At 47.1% G+C, this 15,622-nt stretch overlaps 1 pseudogene; it reads right to left on the bottom strand.

The window, feature by feature from the left end:
- The window catches only part of LOC144119812 (uncharacterized), a 69,770-nt pseudogene extending 55,004 nt beyond the window's left edge, over window positions 1-14,766 (bottom strand).
- Between the last annotated feature and the right edge of the window lie 856 nt (window positions 14,767-15,622).

Genomic DNA, 15,622 nt, shown 5'->3' with positions numbered 1-15,622 from the left:
GGTCCGTTGTCTGTGCGGAGGCAGGCCTGGAGGCAGACCAGGTTGGACCCACGAAATCCGGTAAAGGAATGTCAAAAATCAAAAACCTCCGCTCACGGGAACGAGCACGGCTACTAATGCTCGGTTTCTGGCTACGAAGAGGTCAGGTCCGCGCGGTAGCGTGCCGACGCATGGTTTCTCGCTACATAGAGGCCAGGTCCGCGCGGGGGTTCCGACAGCCCGAGCTCCTCGGAATCGATGTCCTCGGGGAAGCTGTCTCATTGCGGATCGCTTATGATGGGTGGCATATTGCGGACACCGAGGCTGACCCGGTCTTGGGGACCAACGGGGACGCCGAGGTAGAGGGTGTGCAGTAGGACCAGTGCGAAAACCGTCGATGTGTGGAGTACCGGTGGAGTAGGCCCGGCTTATCTCACCCTATGCCCGATTCTTAGTTCGTGGCACGGGCGCCCGGCCTTGAATACTCCCTCCTCAGTAGGTGTGGAGCAAGCAACGGGAAGAAATAAGTGCATGGTGGTTAGAAGGTAGCACAGGTGGGTCCCCCAGGGTTACCGCGTAATGGTGCCGAGGGCGAAGCGCCGATATGCTGACGACCTGGGCCTCTGTTGGCCGGATCACACCACACACACTTCCGGAGTCTGAAAAACCGCGAAACACAGTCGACGGCTAGTAACCAGCCGGTCCGATCCAACCCTTAAAATCGTGGAGGAGCAGGTGGCTGCGGACTCCAAGTTAGGAATTTTTTTTTCTTTCTTTTCTGTCTCCGACGGTCGGAGCCAGGGGTGGTCGTGCATCCCGTGGGGTAGCCGCACCATCGGAAAAGCTCGATGCCCTACCTGTCATGGCCAGGCAGGTCAGAAATGGAGTCGATGTCAAACGAAGGATCAGAGCAAAATCTCGCTGTCCCCATTCCCATCCCAATTCCCATAACCCTTTCCCAATTCCAATTTCCCATACCATTCATCCCACCCCCTCCGCTACGTTCTAGGGGAGATCAGGGGAGTCTCCCCGGACCCGTTCCCCCGGCGATGGGTCGCTTGTAGCATTTCCCCCTTTTCTTTTATTTTTCCACCTACGGGTGGCAAAACGATGCATTGCCTTCGGGCCTTTTCATTTATTTTACGATTGGGTCAAGCCTGTTATACGTCAGTGGTGCAGGCAGGAGCTTATTGGTTTACATTCTTTTTATGGCAGCTCCACCATACTATGTCTGTCTGTCTGTCTGTCTGTCTGTCTGTCTGTCTGTCTGTCTGTCTGTCTGTCTGTCTGTCTGTCTGTCTGTCTGTCTGTCTGTCTGTCTGTCTGTCTGTCTGTCTGTCTGTCTGTCTGTCTGTCTGTCTGTCAAATGAGCCCCTCATTTCATTTGCCTTGTCTGCAATAGCTTAACGGGGGTCTCGGTTCTGGCAGTATTGATGCCATAGGTAGAATAAGGGAGCTCTCGCACAGTTTCCGCCCTCGCCGTTAGATGATGTTCTACGTCACACTCGCGGTATAACAGGACGTGCTACGTCCACCGCTTTAGACGACGGTGGCGCTGGTGAGAACTCTCAAGGTTCGCTTACACGCAAATCATAAATACCCACGAAATCAGCAAACTGGACAGCCGTCGCCGTAGCTGAGTTGGTAGAGCACCGGACGCGATATACGGAGGTCGTCGGTTCGGATCCCACCGGCGGGATGGTTGTTTTTCTCCTGCTTTATAATTATATATATATATATATATATATATATATATATATATATATATATATATATATATATATATATATATATATATATATATATATATATATATATATGTGTGCTGGAGGTCATGAAGTTATATACATAGAGCGCATTCAATAGAGCAGCGATAATCGTGAAACTATACACTGCGAATTCATCATAGGAATGAATACATATACCGTGATTGACAGCAAAAGTGTATGGTCAGGTGAACACATACAGCGAATAAATGTGAATGGCCGTGTCGTTGAATTTTACCGTTTTTCTCCTGCTTTATAATTATTTATATATATATATATATATATATATATATATATATATATATATATATATATATATATATATATATATATGCTGGTGGAGGTCATGAAGTTATGTATATAGAGCGCATTCAATAGAGCAGCGATAATCGTGAAACTATACACTGCGAATTCATCATAGGAATGAATACATATACCGTGATTGACAGCAAAAGTGTATGGTCAGGTGAACACATACAGCGAATAAATGTGAATGGCCGTGTCGTTGAATTTTACCGTGTCATGACAAGCCATGAACGGAGAGCACTGCGAATGGAGCCAGTGCATTCATCCTAAAGAGGTTTCATGTTTCGATAAAGAGCCATCATTAGCACACGAGTTCTTAACGCGGATTCACATGGACATCGCGCGGATGGATAGGATTTGCTTGTCTTGAATGCTCAAAGATGCCTTCCACTCCGCTGGTTGCGCTAGGTTTCTATTTTCAACCCACGTTTGAGGCAGAAGATAGCACTATATTTATATCAAAACGAAAAGTATCTCCCCTGTGTACTGCAACCATCATTGCTCGTTTTGGATGAGTGGGGTGTTTTTAAAGCGAATGCCTTTCTTTTTTCATGAGCGGCGTGGACAGAAATTCTAGACGGAAGTTGTAGACGAAGTTATAGACGAAAGCTCTAGACGGAAGTTGTCCGCACCAACTTTCAACCACAAGTTGTGTGCTAAAACAAGAAAAAATGAAAACGTTGATGAAGCAACAGTTCTTAAGCATCATGTATAAAATGTAAAGAAACAGTATCGAAAAATAAAAAGAAAAGGCAAAATAAATAAATATATTTTAAACGAAACAAAAGTAGCAGAAAATAGCAAATAAACACCAGAAAAAATGCACAAAATAAATGACAATTTGCAGGACTCTCAAGCTTCGTCTTTTCACAACGGGACGCGACAGCGTGTTGCAGCGTTGCCAAGGGCTCCACGGAACCCCATCGCCAGTTCAGCGCGACGCCTTGCCCGTTGGTAGAGTGTACTAGAATGATCTGAGTGAGACGAACGAGGCGCTCAAAGCGAGGCAATGGCTGTGGAGAGAATAGAGGGCACTGTGATCGAAGTGGATTGGCTGGGCGCGCCGGCAGACGCGGCGCAAGCTGTGCGCTGCGGCCCCTTCTGCGGCGTCTTGGCTGTACGGGTTGATTCTTTTTATTCAAACAGGGGTCATTGGCGCAGTACGGCACAAGATAGGCCCCGAGGTGTTTCGGAACGCTTGTAGTCGCTTGACCGTCCCCTCCGTGTGCGCGTCAGGCGAGTTGCAACTGCCGCGCACTCCACAAGTTCGCGTGTATGTCTGGCCTGGCAGCTTACACGGAGTCTACCATAACATTTGTTCTTCGAATACTGATGAAATATCCGTCGTCCTGCAAAGGTAATAAAAAAAAGTCCTTAACCAGATGATGTGTATTAGGCAGTGGAATCGCGAAAGCATGCTGTCAGCGCGAGAACGAAATAGATTTACACGGAATGCATGGACGCGCAGGAATGCGTTCGGGCGCGATTCCAAATGAAAGTCTGGAATCGCAGAGTCGAGAAATGTTACAAAGTCGGAGCGCTCAAGGGCCCCCGCGTACGCAAATCGCAACAGCTGAGTGCAAGACTGGGATTCGAACACCACTCAGCGCTCAGTTTACTTCTCTCTGAGCCTTTTCGTTGTGAGCAAAGTTCTGTTGTACAAGCAAAATATTTTCTTGGTGTTGCACAAGGATGAATACATTTTTGGTTATGGCAATAAAAGGTCGAGAAACGTGCCAATAATAGGACAGGAATTGTATATATTATAAACCACTGCTGGCAAGTGCAACTCAAATGCAAAATATGTCAACATTTATTTCGCGAAAACAACCAGCAGTACTGCTTGTCAGTGTCACAGGCACCTGCGCACTTTTAGGTGCTTCATCCTTTGACGACTTTCATCATTGATTTGTTTAGGCCCTTTATCAGGAAGTGGAGCCGTGTTACAATATAAAACTTCACAACCTTGCAATTTACTTCGCCTTCATGGACTGTGCATCCAATTGTTTTTGTTCTGGTCCTGAGCATTGACAGCACATCCAGAATGCTGTCAGCATGTAATTGATTCATGCTGAAGCAGCCCGTAAAGGCACTCTCTAAGTAGTTAATGAACTCAAAGAGCTCTTTAGATGGATACAGCAGTACACCTGTGTCAGCGAGGTTGGTAAAACCAGAGTGCAGGTCGTACCTCCCCTCTGCATTGCTCACAAGCAAAAGAGTGCGACATGCATCACATCCAGTTTTTTTCACAAATTTCCTGGCGACATATCCTCCCATGTGGTAGATAAGGCGCGAGTCACTTCTTTTTTGAACTAGACTTTTGAACTAGACTTTTTTGAACTAGACTGTCTGTCTGTCTGTCTGTCTGTCTGTCTGTCTGTCTGTCTGTCTGTCTGTCTGTCTGTCTGTCTGTCTGTCTGTCTGTCTGTCTGTCTGTCTGTCTGTCTGTCTGTCTGTCTGTCTGTCTGTCTGTCTGTCTGTCTGGGGGGGAAATCCGACTGTGCGGCCTGCCCGTGGCCCCCCCTGCCACCGGATACGGGCCGGTGTAGTTTCGGCTACAAGGCTTTGTTCCGGTGCAACGCCAGCGGTGGGGATGGGTTGTCCGGGGCCCAACCTCTTGGGAGCTGCAGCGACTCCCACGGCTTTGAGGGCCAGCCGAATCGTGAGGTCCGTTGTCTGTGCGGAGGCAGGCCTGGAGGCAGACCAGGTTGGACCCACGAAATCCGGTAAAGGAATGTCAAAAATCAAAAACCTCCGCTCACGGGAACGAGCACGGCTACTAATGCTCGGTTTCTGGCTACGAAGAGGTCAGGTCCGCGCGGTAGCGTGCCGACGCACGGTTTCTCGCTACATAGAGGCCAGGTCCGCGCGGGGGTTCCGACAGCCCGAGCTCCTCGGAATCGATGTCCTCGGGGAAGCAGTCTCATTGCGGATCGCTTATGATGGGTGGCATATTGGGGACACCGAGGCTGACCCGGTCTTGGGGACCAACGGGGACGCCGAGGTAGAGGGTGTGCAGTAGGACCAGTGCGAAAACCGTCGATGTGTGGAGTACCGGTGGAGTAGGCCCGGCTTATCTCACCCTATGCCCGATTCTTAGTTCGTGGCACGGGCGCCCGGCCTTGAATACTCCCTCCTCAGTAAGTGTGGAGCAAGCAACGGGAGGAAATAAGTGCATGGTGGTTGGAAGGTAGCACAGGTGGGTCCCCCAGGGTTACCGCGTAATGGTGCCGAGGGCGAAGCGCCGATAGGCTGACGACCTGGGCCTCTGTTGGCCGGATCACACCACACACACTTCCGGAGTCTGAAAAACCGCGAAACACAGTCGACGGCTAGTAACCGGCCGGTCCGATCCAACCCTTAAAATCGTGGAGGAGCAGGTGGCTGCGGACTCCAAGTTAGGAATTTTTTTTTCTTTCTTTCCTGTCTCCGACGGTCGGAGCCAGGGGTGGTCGTGCATCCCGTGGGGGAGCCGCACCATCGGAAAAGCTCGATGCCCTACCTGTCATGGCCAGGCAGGCCAGAAATGGAGTCGATGTCAAACGAAGGATCAGAGCAAAATCTCGCTGTCCCCATTCCCATCCCAATTCCCATAACCCTTTCCCAATTCCAATTTCCCATACCATTCATCCCACCCCCTCCGATACGTTCTAGGGGAGATCAGGGGAGTCTCCCCGGGCCCGTTCCCCCGGCGATGGGTCGCTTGTAGCATTTCCCCCCTTTTCTTTTATTTTTCCACCTACGGGTAGCAAAACGATGGATTGCCTTCGGGCCTTTTCATTTATTTTACGATTGGGTCAAGCCTGTTATACGTCAGTGGTGCAGGCAGGAGCTTATTGGTTTACATTCTTTTTATGGCAGCTCCACCATACTATGCCTGTCTGTCTGTCTGTCTGTCTGTCTGTCTGTCTGTCTGCCTGTCTGCCTGCCTGCCTGTCTGTCTGTCTGTCTGTCTGTCTGTCTGTCTGTCTGTCTGTCTGTCTGTCTGTCTGTCTGTCTGTCTGTCTGTCTGTCTGTCTGTCTGTCTGTCTGTCTGTCTGTCTGTCTGTCTGTCTGTCAAATGAGCCCCTCATTTCATTTGCCTTGTCTGCAATAGCTTAACGAGGGTCTCGGTTCTGGCAGTATTGATGCCATAGGTAGAATAAGGGAGCTCTCGCACAGTTTCCGCCCTCGCCGTTAGATGATGTTCTACGTCACACTCGCGGTATAACAGGACGTGCTACGTCCACCGCTTTAGACGACGGCGGCGCTGGTGAGAACTCTCAAGGTTCGCTTACACGCAAATCATAAATACCCACGAAATCAGCAAACTGGACAGCCGTCGCCGTAGCTGAGTTGGTAGAGCACCGGACGCGATATACGGAGGTCGTCGGTTCGGATCCCACCGGCGGGATGGTTGTTTTTCTCCTGCTTTATAATTATATATATATATATATATATATATATATATATATATATATATATATATATATATATATATATATATATATATATATATATATATATATATATATATATATATATATATATATATATATAATGTGCTGGTGGAGGTCAGAAGTTATATACATAGAGCGCATTCAATAGAGCAGCGATAATCGTGAAACTATACACTGCGAATTCATCATAGGAATGAATACATATACCGTGATTGACAGCAAAAGTGTATGGTCAGGTGAACACATACAGCGAATAAATGTGAATGGCCGTGTCGTTGAATTTTACCGTTTTTCTCCTGCTTTATAATTATATATATATATATATATATATATATATATATATATATATATATATATATATATATATATATATATATATATATATATATATATATATATATATATATATATGCTGGTGGAGGTCATGAAGTTATGTATATATATATGTATATATATATATATATATATATATATATATATATATATATATATGCTGGTGGAGGTCATGAAGTTATGTATATATATATGTATATATATATATATATATATATATATATATATGCTGGTGGAGGTCATGAAGTTATGTATATAGAGCGCATTCAATAGAGCAGCGATAATCGTGAAACTATACACTGCGAATTCATCATAGGAATGAATACATATGCCGTGATTGACAGCAAAAGTGTATGGTCAGGTGAACACACACAGCGAATAAATGTGAATGGCCGTGTCGTTGAATTTTACCGTGTCATGACAAGCCATGAATGGAGAGCACTGCGAATGGAGCCAGTGCATTCATTCTAAAGAGGTTTCATGTTTCGATAAAGAGCCATCATTAGCACACGAGTTCTTAACGCGGATTCACATGGACATCGCGCGGATGGATAGGATTTGCTTGTCTTGAATGCTCAAAGATGCCTTCCACTCCGCTGGTTGCGCTAGGTTTCTATTTTCAACCCACGGTTGAGGCAGAAGATAGCACTATATTTATATCAAAACGAAAAGTATCTCCCCTGTGTACTGCAACCATCATTGCTCGTTTTGGATGAGTGGGGTGTTTTTAAAGCGAATGCCTTTCTTTTTTCATGAGCGGCGTGGACAGAAATTCTAGACGGAAGTTGTAGACGAAGTTATAGACGAAAGCTCTAGACGGAAGTTGTCCGCACCAACTTTCAACCACAAGTTGTGTGCTAAAACAAGAAAAAATGAAAACGTTGATTAAGCAACAGTTCTTAAGCATCATGTATAAAATGTAAAGAAACAGTATCGAAAAATAAAAAGAAAAGGCAAAATAAATAAATATATTTTAAACGAAACAAAAGTAGCAGAAAATAGCAAATAAACACCAGAAAAAATGCACAAAATAAATGACAATTTGCAGGACTCTCAAGCTTCGTCTTTTCACAACGGGACGCGACAGCGTGTTGCAGCGTTGCCAAGGGCTCCACGGAACCCCATCGCCAGTTCAGCGCGACGCCTTGCCTGTTGGTAGATTGTACTAGAAAGATCTGAGTGAGACGAACGAGGCGCTCAAAGCGAGGCGCTGGCTGTCGAGAGAATAGAGGGCGCTGTGATCGAAGTGGATTGGCTGGGCGCGCCGGCAGACGCGGCGCAAGCTGTGCGCTGCGGCCCCTTCTGCGGCGTCTTGGCTGTACGGGTTGATTCTTTTTATTCAAACAGGGGTCATTGGCGCAGTACGGCACAAGATAGGCCCCGAGGTGTTTCGGAACGCTTGTAGTCGCTTGACCGTCCCCTCCGTGTGCGCGTCAGGCGAGTTGCAACTGCCGCGCACTCCACAAGTTCGCGTGTATGTCTGGCCTGGCAGCTTACACGGAGTCTACCATAACATTTGTTCTTCGAATACTGATGAAATATCTGTCGTCCTGCAAAGGTAATAAAAAAAAGTCCTTAACCAGATGATGTGTATTAGGCAGTGGAATCGCGAAAGCATGCTGTCAGCGCGAGAACGAAATAGATTTACACGGAATGCATGGACGCGCAGGAATGCGTTCGGGCGCGATTCCAAATGAAAGTCTGGAATCGCAGAGTCGAGAAATGTTACAAAGTCGGAGCGCTCAAGGGCCCCCGCGTACGCAAATCGCAACAGCTGAGTGCAAGACTGGGATTCGAACACCACTCAGCGCTCAGTTTACTTCTCTCTGAGCCTTTTCGTTGTGAGCAAAGTTCTGTTGTACAAGCAAAATATTTTCTTGGTGTTGCACAAGGATGAATACATTTTGGGTTATGGCAATAAAAGGCCGAGAAACGTGCCAATAATAGGACAGGAATGGTATATATTATAAACCACTGCTGGCAAGTGCAACTCAAATGCAAAATATGTCAACATTTATTTCGCGAAAACAACCAGCAGTACTGCTTGTCAGTGTCACAGGCACCTGCGCACTTTTAGGTGCTTCATCCTTTGACGACTTTCATCATTGATTTGTTTAGGCCCTTTATCAGGAAGTGGAGCCGTGTTACAATATAAAACTTCACAACCTTGCAATTTACTTCGCCTTCATGGACTGTGCATCCAATTGTTTTTGTTCTGGTCCTGAGCATTGACAGCACATCCAGAATGCTGTCAGCATGTAATTGATTCATGCTGAAGCAGCCCGTAAAGGCACTCTCTAAGTAGTTAATGAACTCAAAGAGCTCTTTAGCTGGATACAGCAGTACACCTGTGTCAGCGAGGTTGGTAAAACCAGAGTGCAGGTCTGACCTCCCCTCTGCGTTGCTCACAAGCAAAAGAGTGCGACATGCATCACATCCAGTTTTTTTCACAAATTTCCTGGCGACATATCCTCCCATGTGGTAGATAAGGCGCGAGTCACTTCTTTTTTGAACTAGACTTTTGAACTAGACTTTTTTGAACTAGACTGTCTGTCTGTCTGTCTGTCTGTCTGTCTGTCTGTCTGTCTGTCTGTCTGTCTGTCTGTCTGTCTGTCTGTCTGTCTGTCTGTCTGTCTGTCTGTCTGTCTGTCTGTCTGTCTGTCTGTCTGTCTGTCTGTCTGTCTGTCTGTCTGTCTGTCTGGGGGGGAAATCCGACTGTGCGGCCTGCCCGTGGCCCCCCCTGCCACCGGATACGGGCCGGTGTAGTTTCGGCTACTAGGCTTTGTTCCGGTGCAACGCCAGCGGTGGGGATGGGTTGTCCGGGGCCCATCCTCTTGGGAGCTGCAGCGACTCCCACGGCTGTGAGGGCCAGCCAAATCGTGAGGTCCGTTGTCTGTGCGGAGGCAGGCCTGGAGGCAGACCAGGTTGGACCCACGAAATCCGGTAAAGGAATGTCAAAAATCAAAAACCTCCGCTCACGGGAACGAGCACCGCTACTAATGCTCGGTTTCTGGCTACGAAGAGGCCAGGTCCGCGCGGTAGCGTGCCGACGCATGGTTTCTCGCTACATAGAGGCCAGGTCCGCGCGGGGGTTCCGACAGCCCGAGCTCCTCGGAATCGATGTCCTCGGTGAAGCTGTCTCATTGCGGATCGCTTATGATGGGTGGCATATTGCGGACACCGAGGCTGACCCGGTCTTGGGGACCAACGGGGACGCCGAGGTAGAGGGTGTGCAGTAGGATCAGTGCGAAAACCGTCGATGTGTGGAGTACCGGTGGAGTAGGCCCGGCTTATCTCACCCTATGCCCGATTCTTGGTTCGTGGCACGGGCGCCCGGCCTTGAATACTCCCTCCTCAGTAGGTGTGGAGCAAGCAACGGGAAGAAATAAGTGCATGGTGGTTAGAAGGTAGCACAGGTGGGTCCCCAAGGGTTACCGCGTAATGGTGCCGAGGGCGAAGCGCCGATATGCTGACGACCTGGGCCTCTGTTGGCCGGATCACACCACACACACTTCCGGAGTCTGAAAAACCGCGAAACACAGTCGACGGCTAGTAACCGGCCGGTCCGATCCAACCCTTAAAATCGTGGAGGAGCAGGTGGCTGCGGACTCCAAGTTAGGAATTTTTTTTTCTTTCTTTTCTGTCTCCGACGGTCGGAGCCAGGGGTGGTCGTGCATCCCGTGGGGGAGCCGCACCATCGGAAAAGCTCGATGCCCTACCTGTCATGGCCAGGCAGGTCAGAAATGGAGTCGATGTCGAACGAAGGATCAGAGCAAAATCTCGCTGTCCCCATTCCCATCCCAATTCCCATAACCCTTTCCCAATTCCAATTTCCCATACCATTCATCCCACCCCCTCCGCTACGTTCTAGGGGAGATCAGGGGAGTCTCCCCGGGCCCGTTCCCCCGGCGATGGGTCGCTTGTAGCATTTCCCCCTTTTCTTTTATTTTTCCACCTACGGGTGGCAAAACGATGGATTGCCTTCGGGCCTTTTCATTTATTTTACGATTGGGTCAAGCCTGTTATACGTCAGTGGTGCAGGCAGGAGCTTATTGGTTTACATTCTTTTTATGGCAGCTCCACCATACTATGTCTGTCTGTCTGTCTGTCTGTCTGTCTGTCTGTCTGTCTGTCTGTCTGTCTGTCTGTCTGTCTGTCTGTCTGTCTGTCTGTCTGTCTGTCTGTCTGTCTGTCTGTCTGTCTGTCTGTCTGTCTGTCTGTCTGTCAAATGAGCCCCTCATTTCATTTGCCTTGTCTGCAATAGCTTAACGGGGGTCTCGGTTCTGGCAGTATTGATGCCATAGGTAGAATAAGGGAGCTCTCGCACAGTTTCCGCCCTCGCCGTTAGATGATGTTCTACGTCACACTCGCGGTATAACAGGACGTGCTACGTCCACCGCTTTAGACGACGGTGGCGCTGGTGAGAACTCTCAAGGTTCGCTTACACGCAAATCATAAATACCCACGAAATCAGCAAACTGGACAGCCGTCGCCGTAGCTGAGTTGGTAGAGCACCGGACGCGATATACGGAGGTCGTCGGTTCGGATCCCACCGGCGGGATGGTTGTTTTTCTCCTGCTTTATAATTATATATATATATATATATATATATATATATATATATATATATATATATATATATATATATATATATATATATATATATATGCTGGTGGAGGTCATGAAGTTATATACATAGAGCGCATTCAATAGAGCAGCTATAATCGTGAAACTATACACTGCGAATTCATCATAGGAATGAATACATATACCGTGATTGACAGCAAAAGTGTATGGTCAGGTGAACACATACAGCGAATAAATGTGAATGGCCGTGTCGTTGAATTTTACCGTGCCATGACAAGCCATGTACACGGAGCACTGCGAATGGAGCCAGTGCATTCATCCTAAAGAGGTTTCATGTTCCGATAAAGAGCCATCATTAGCACACGAGTTCTTAACGCGGCTTCACATGGACATCGCGCGGATGGATAGGATTTGCTTCTCTTGAATGCTCAAAGATGCCTTCCACTCCGCTGGTTGCGCTAGGTTTCTATTTTCAACCCACGTTTGAGGCAGAAGATAGCACTATATTTATATCAAAACGAAAAGTATATCCCCTGTTTACTGCAACCATCATTGCTCGTTTTGGATGAGTGGGGTGTTTTTAAAGCGAATGTCTTTCTTTTCTCATGAGCGGCGTGGACAGAAATTCTAGACGGAAGTTGTAGACGAAGTTATAGACGAAAGCTCTAGACGGAAGTTGTCCGCACCAACTTTCAACCACAAGTTGTGTGCTAAAACAAGAAAAAATGAAAACGTTGATTAAGCAACAGTTCTTAAGCATCATGTATAAAATATAAAGAAACAGTATTGAAAAATAAAAAGAAAAGGCAAAATAAATAAATATATTTTAAACGAAACAAAAGTAGCAGAAAATAGCAAATAAACACCAGAAAAAATGCACAAAATAAATGACAATTTGCAGGACTCTCAAGCTTCGTCTTTTCACAACGGGACGCGACAGCGTGTTGCAGCGTTGCCAAGGGCTCCACGGAACCCCATCGCCAGTTCAGCGCGACGACTTGCCCGTTGGTAGAGTGTACTAGAAAGATCTGAGTGAGACGAACGAGGCGCTCAAAGCGAGGCGCTGGCTGTCGAGAGAATAGAGGGCGCTGTGATCGAAGTGGATTGGCTGGGCGCGCCGGCAGACGCGGCGCAAGCTGTGCGCTGCGGCCCCTTCTGCGGCGTCTTGGCTGTACGGGTTGATTCTTTTTATTCAAACAGGGGTCATTGACGCAGTACGGCACAAGATAGGCCCCGAGGTGTTTCGGAACGCTTGTAGTCGCTTGACCGTCCCCTCCGTGTGCGCGTCAGGCGAGTTGCAACTGCCGCGCACTCCACAAGTTCGCGTGTATGTCTGGCCTGGCAGCTTACACGGAGTCTACCATACCTTTTGTTCTTCGAATACTGATGAAATATCCGTCGTCATGCAAAGGTAATAAAAAAAAGTCCTTAACCAGACGATGTGTATTAGGCAGTGGAATCGCGAAAGCATGCTGTCAGCGCGAGAACGAAATAGATTTACACGGAATGCATGGACGCGCACAAAAATAAAGCGCAGGAATGCGTTCGGGCGCGATTCCAAATGAAAGTCTGGAATCGCAGAGTCGAGAAATGTTACAAAGTCGGAGCGCTCAAGGGCCCCCGCGTACGCAAATCGCAACAGCTGAGTGCAAGACTGGGATTCGAACACCACACAGCGCTCAGTTTACTTCTCTCTGAACCTTTTCGTTGTGAGCAGGCAGGCTATCACTGACCAAAGTACTGTTGTACAAGCCAAATATTTTCTTGGTGTTGCACAAGGATGAATACATTTTTGGTTATGGCAATAAAAGGCAGTGAAACATGACAATAATTGGACAGGAATGATGTATATTATAAAGCACTGATGGCAAGCGCAACTCAAATGCAAAATATGTCAACATTTATTTCGCAAAAGCAACCAGCAGTACTGCTTGTCAGTGTCACAGACACCTGCGCACTTTTAGGTGCTTCATCCTTTGACGCCTTTCCTCATTTGATTTGTTTAGGCCCTTAATCAGGAAGTGGAGCCGTGTTACAATATAAAACTTCACAACCTTGCACTTTACCTCACCTTCATGGACTGTGCATCCAATTGTTTTTTTTCTGGTCCTGAGCATTGACAGCACATCCAGAATGCTGTCAGCATGTAATTTATTCATGCTGAAGCAGCCCGTAAAGGCACTCTCTAAGTAGTTAATGAACTCAAAGAGCTCTTTAGATGGATACAGCAGTACACCTGTGTCAGCGAGGTTGGTAAAACCAGAGTGCAGGTCTGACCTCCCCTCTGCATTGCTCACAAGCAAAAGAGTGCGACATGCATCACATCCAGTTTTTTTCACAAATTTCCTGGTGACATATCCTGCCATGTGGTAGATAAGGCGCGAGTCACTTCTTTTTTGAACTAGACTTTTGTGCTCACTGGGAACACCGTTGCCTTTCTGGCTGGCAGCATCCTCTAGGGAATCAAGGTCCCACCTTGAAATATAGCTGTCAATTGTGTCTTCCAAGGTTGTGGAATTTGACAGGTCTGTGTTTCCTGTGTCAAGTAGCGCTGTGAGGACTAGTGGCTCAACACTAGCACCATCAACAGGTCTGGCCAGGCTGTAAAAGCTGAGGCAGTTAACAGTTATCAAGAACTGCTCAGGTGTAGGATGGTCATTACACCCTGATGACTGCCGTACAACCCCGAACAAGTTTTCAACTGGATCCTGGATTAACTTGGCCGTCATTAAGTACTTAAATCCAACTTCTTTGGTTAAATACTCCAAAAGTCGCAACACTCCAGACAATGTCACTCTAAAGCCGACAGCCGTTGTCTTGCTGATGAAGCCAACCCCGTTGACGGTGCACTCCTCCCACTTAGTGATGTATTCCAGGAAAGCCGACAACGCAGCAGCACCTCTTGAGTTTGGCCAGAGAGCTTAAGACTTGTAGCGCGATGTCATTGTTTTGATCAGTTCGTTGATCATTCTGAAAAAAAATAAAGATCTGCTGTCACTACAGGTTAGAGCAATACTATTTTCACAACTGAACACAACTTTTCGTCGCACATGCTGCCTTATCACATGCACAGATTGAGAGTACAAAACACGTTACCTGAAGAATTTTTCTGTAGCATCTATGGCTCCTTTTCCATAACTTGATTCAAGTCTGTCCTTATAATGATGCAAGCCACGCAACACGCGGTCACCGAAGAGCTGGAACGCGAGAGTGACCCGCATTTTTTCAAAATTGTTTGGGTCCAGATGGCTTAAAGTCAGCCCTGGCATCGCCTTCAGCGTCACATTATCTTTGTCATAGTTGAACGCTTCTTTAACAAAGTATGTTGAAACCTGCATCATAAAAAAGAAGCACATTGTTAGTCACTTTGCAGGATAACTATGCTGGAACACTCAAAACAGATAAAATTTTACTCGTCCGTCTGGTGTAATAAAGCCACCTTTCAGCAGTGAGTTTCGAAGGCATTTCAGTAGATGCGGGAAGTCTGAAAGGAAATACAGGTTCCTTTTTGCGTCAACAGGATGTTTCACTCCGCACGTAATCTTGCTGGCCGATGCCTTAGTGCCCATTAGTGTCCACATTTTTCGATTCCATGAGGCACCGTCACAGGTCACGAAATCTACAAAGAGTCCCGCTTGCTTAGCCAAAATCACGGCTTCAATAAGTATTTTGCATAGCAGGTTTCCCTTGACATTTCCATTCGCCGCAAATGTTCCTATTATCTGCGAAAACCGCCCAGTGAACGGGACAAACATGACAACCATTCCATGGTCGCATGGAAGCCCTGCATCTTTGGTAGGTGTGAATGGGCCGAGATCAACAAATCCACGCAACTTTGCACTCTTTTCCATTGATAGGTGCTCTGACAACTTCATTTCATCAATCAGAAGGCCCCCATGACGACTGAAGCTGTCCATTTTGCTTGTTTTTTGTTTGAGGATTTCTATCACCTTCTTGTTGAATCCAAAGCCACCTTTGTATGCTGCAGTGTACTTCTTCAAAGTGGTGTTACTTGGAAGTACAAGAATGTTGTGCTCTCTGATGTGCCTATAGAGTTTCGGGCTCCTCATTTTCATTAAAATGCACTCAAGCACCCATTCTTTAGTAAAGTTCATGCCCCTTGTACTCTTTCTTTTGTAGGCATCAAAGCAGTGCCGCACGCTTTCCTGTTGTTTTTTGGGCAACATAGCAATGCTTTCCGCCAAAGTCTCT

Source organism: Amblyomma americanum, chromosome 2 (genome assembly GCF_052857255.1).
Source record: "Amblyomma americanum isolate KBUSLIRL-KWMA chromosome 2, ASM5285725v1, whole genome shotgun sequence".
Classification (NCBI taxonomy): domain Eukaryota; kingdom Metazoa; phylum Arthropoda; class Arachnida; order Ixodida; family Ixodidae; genus Amblyomma; species Amblyomma americanum.
Note: the sequence above shows the minus strand (reverse complement) of the source record. Positions and strands in the feature narration are given on the sequence as shown.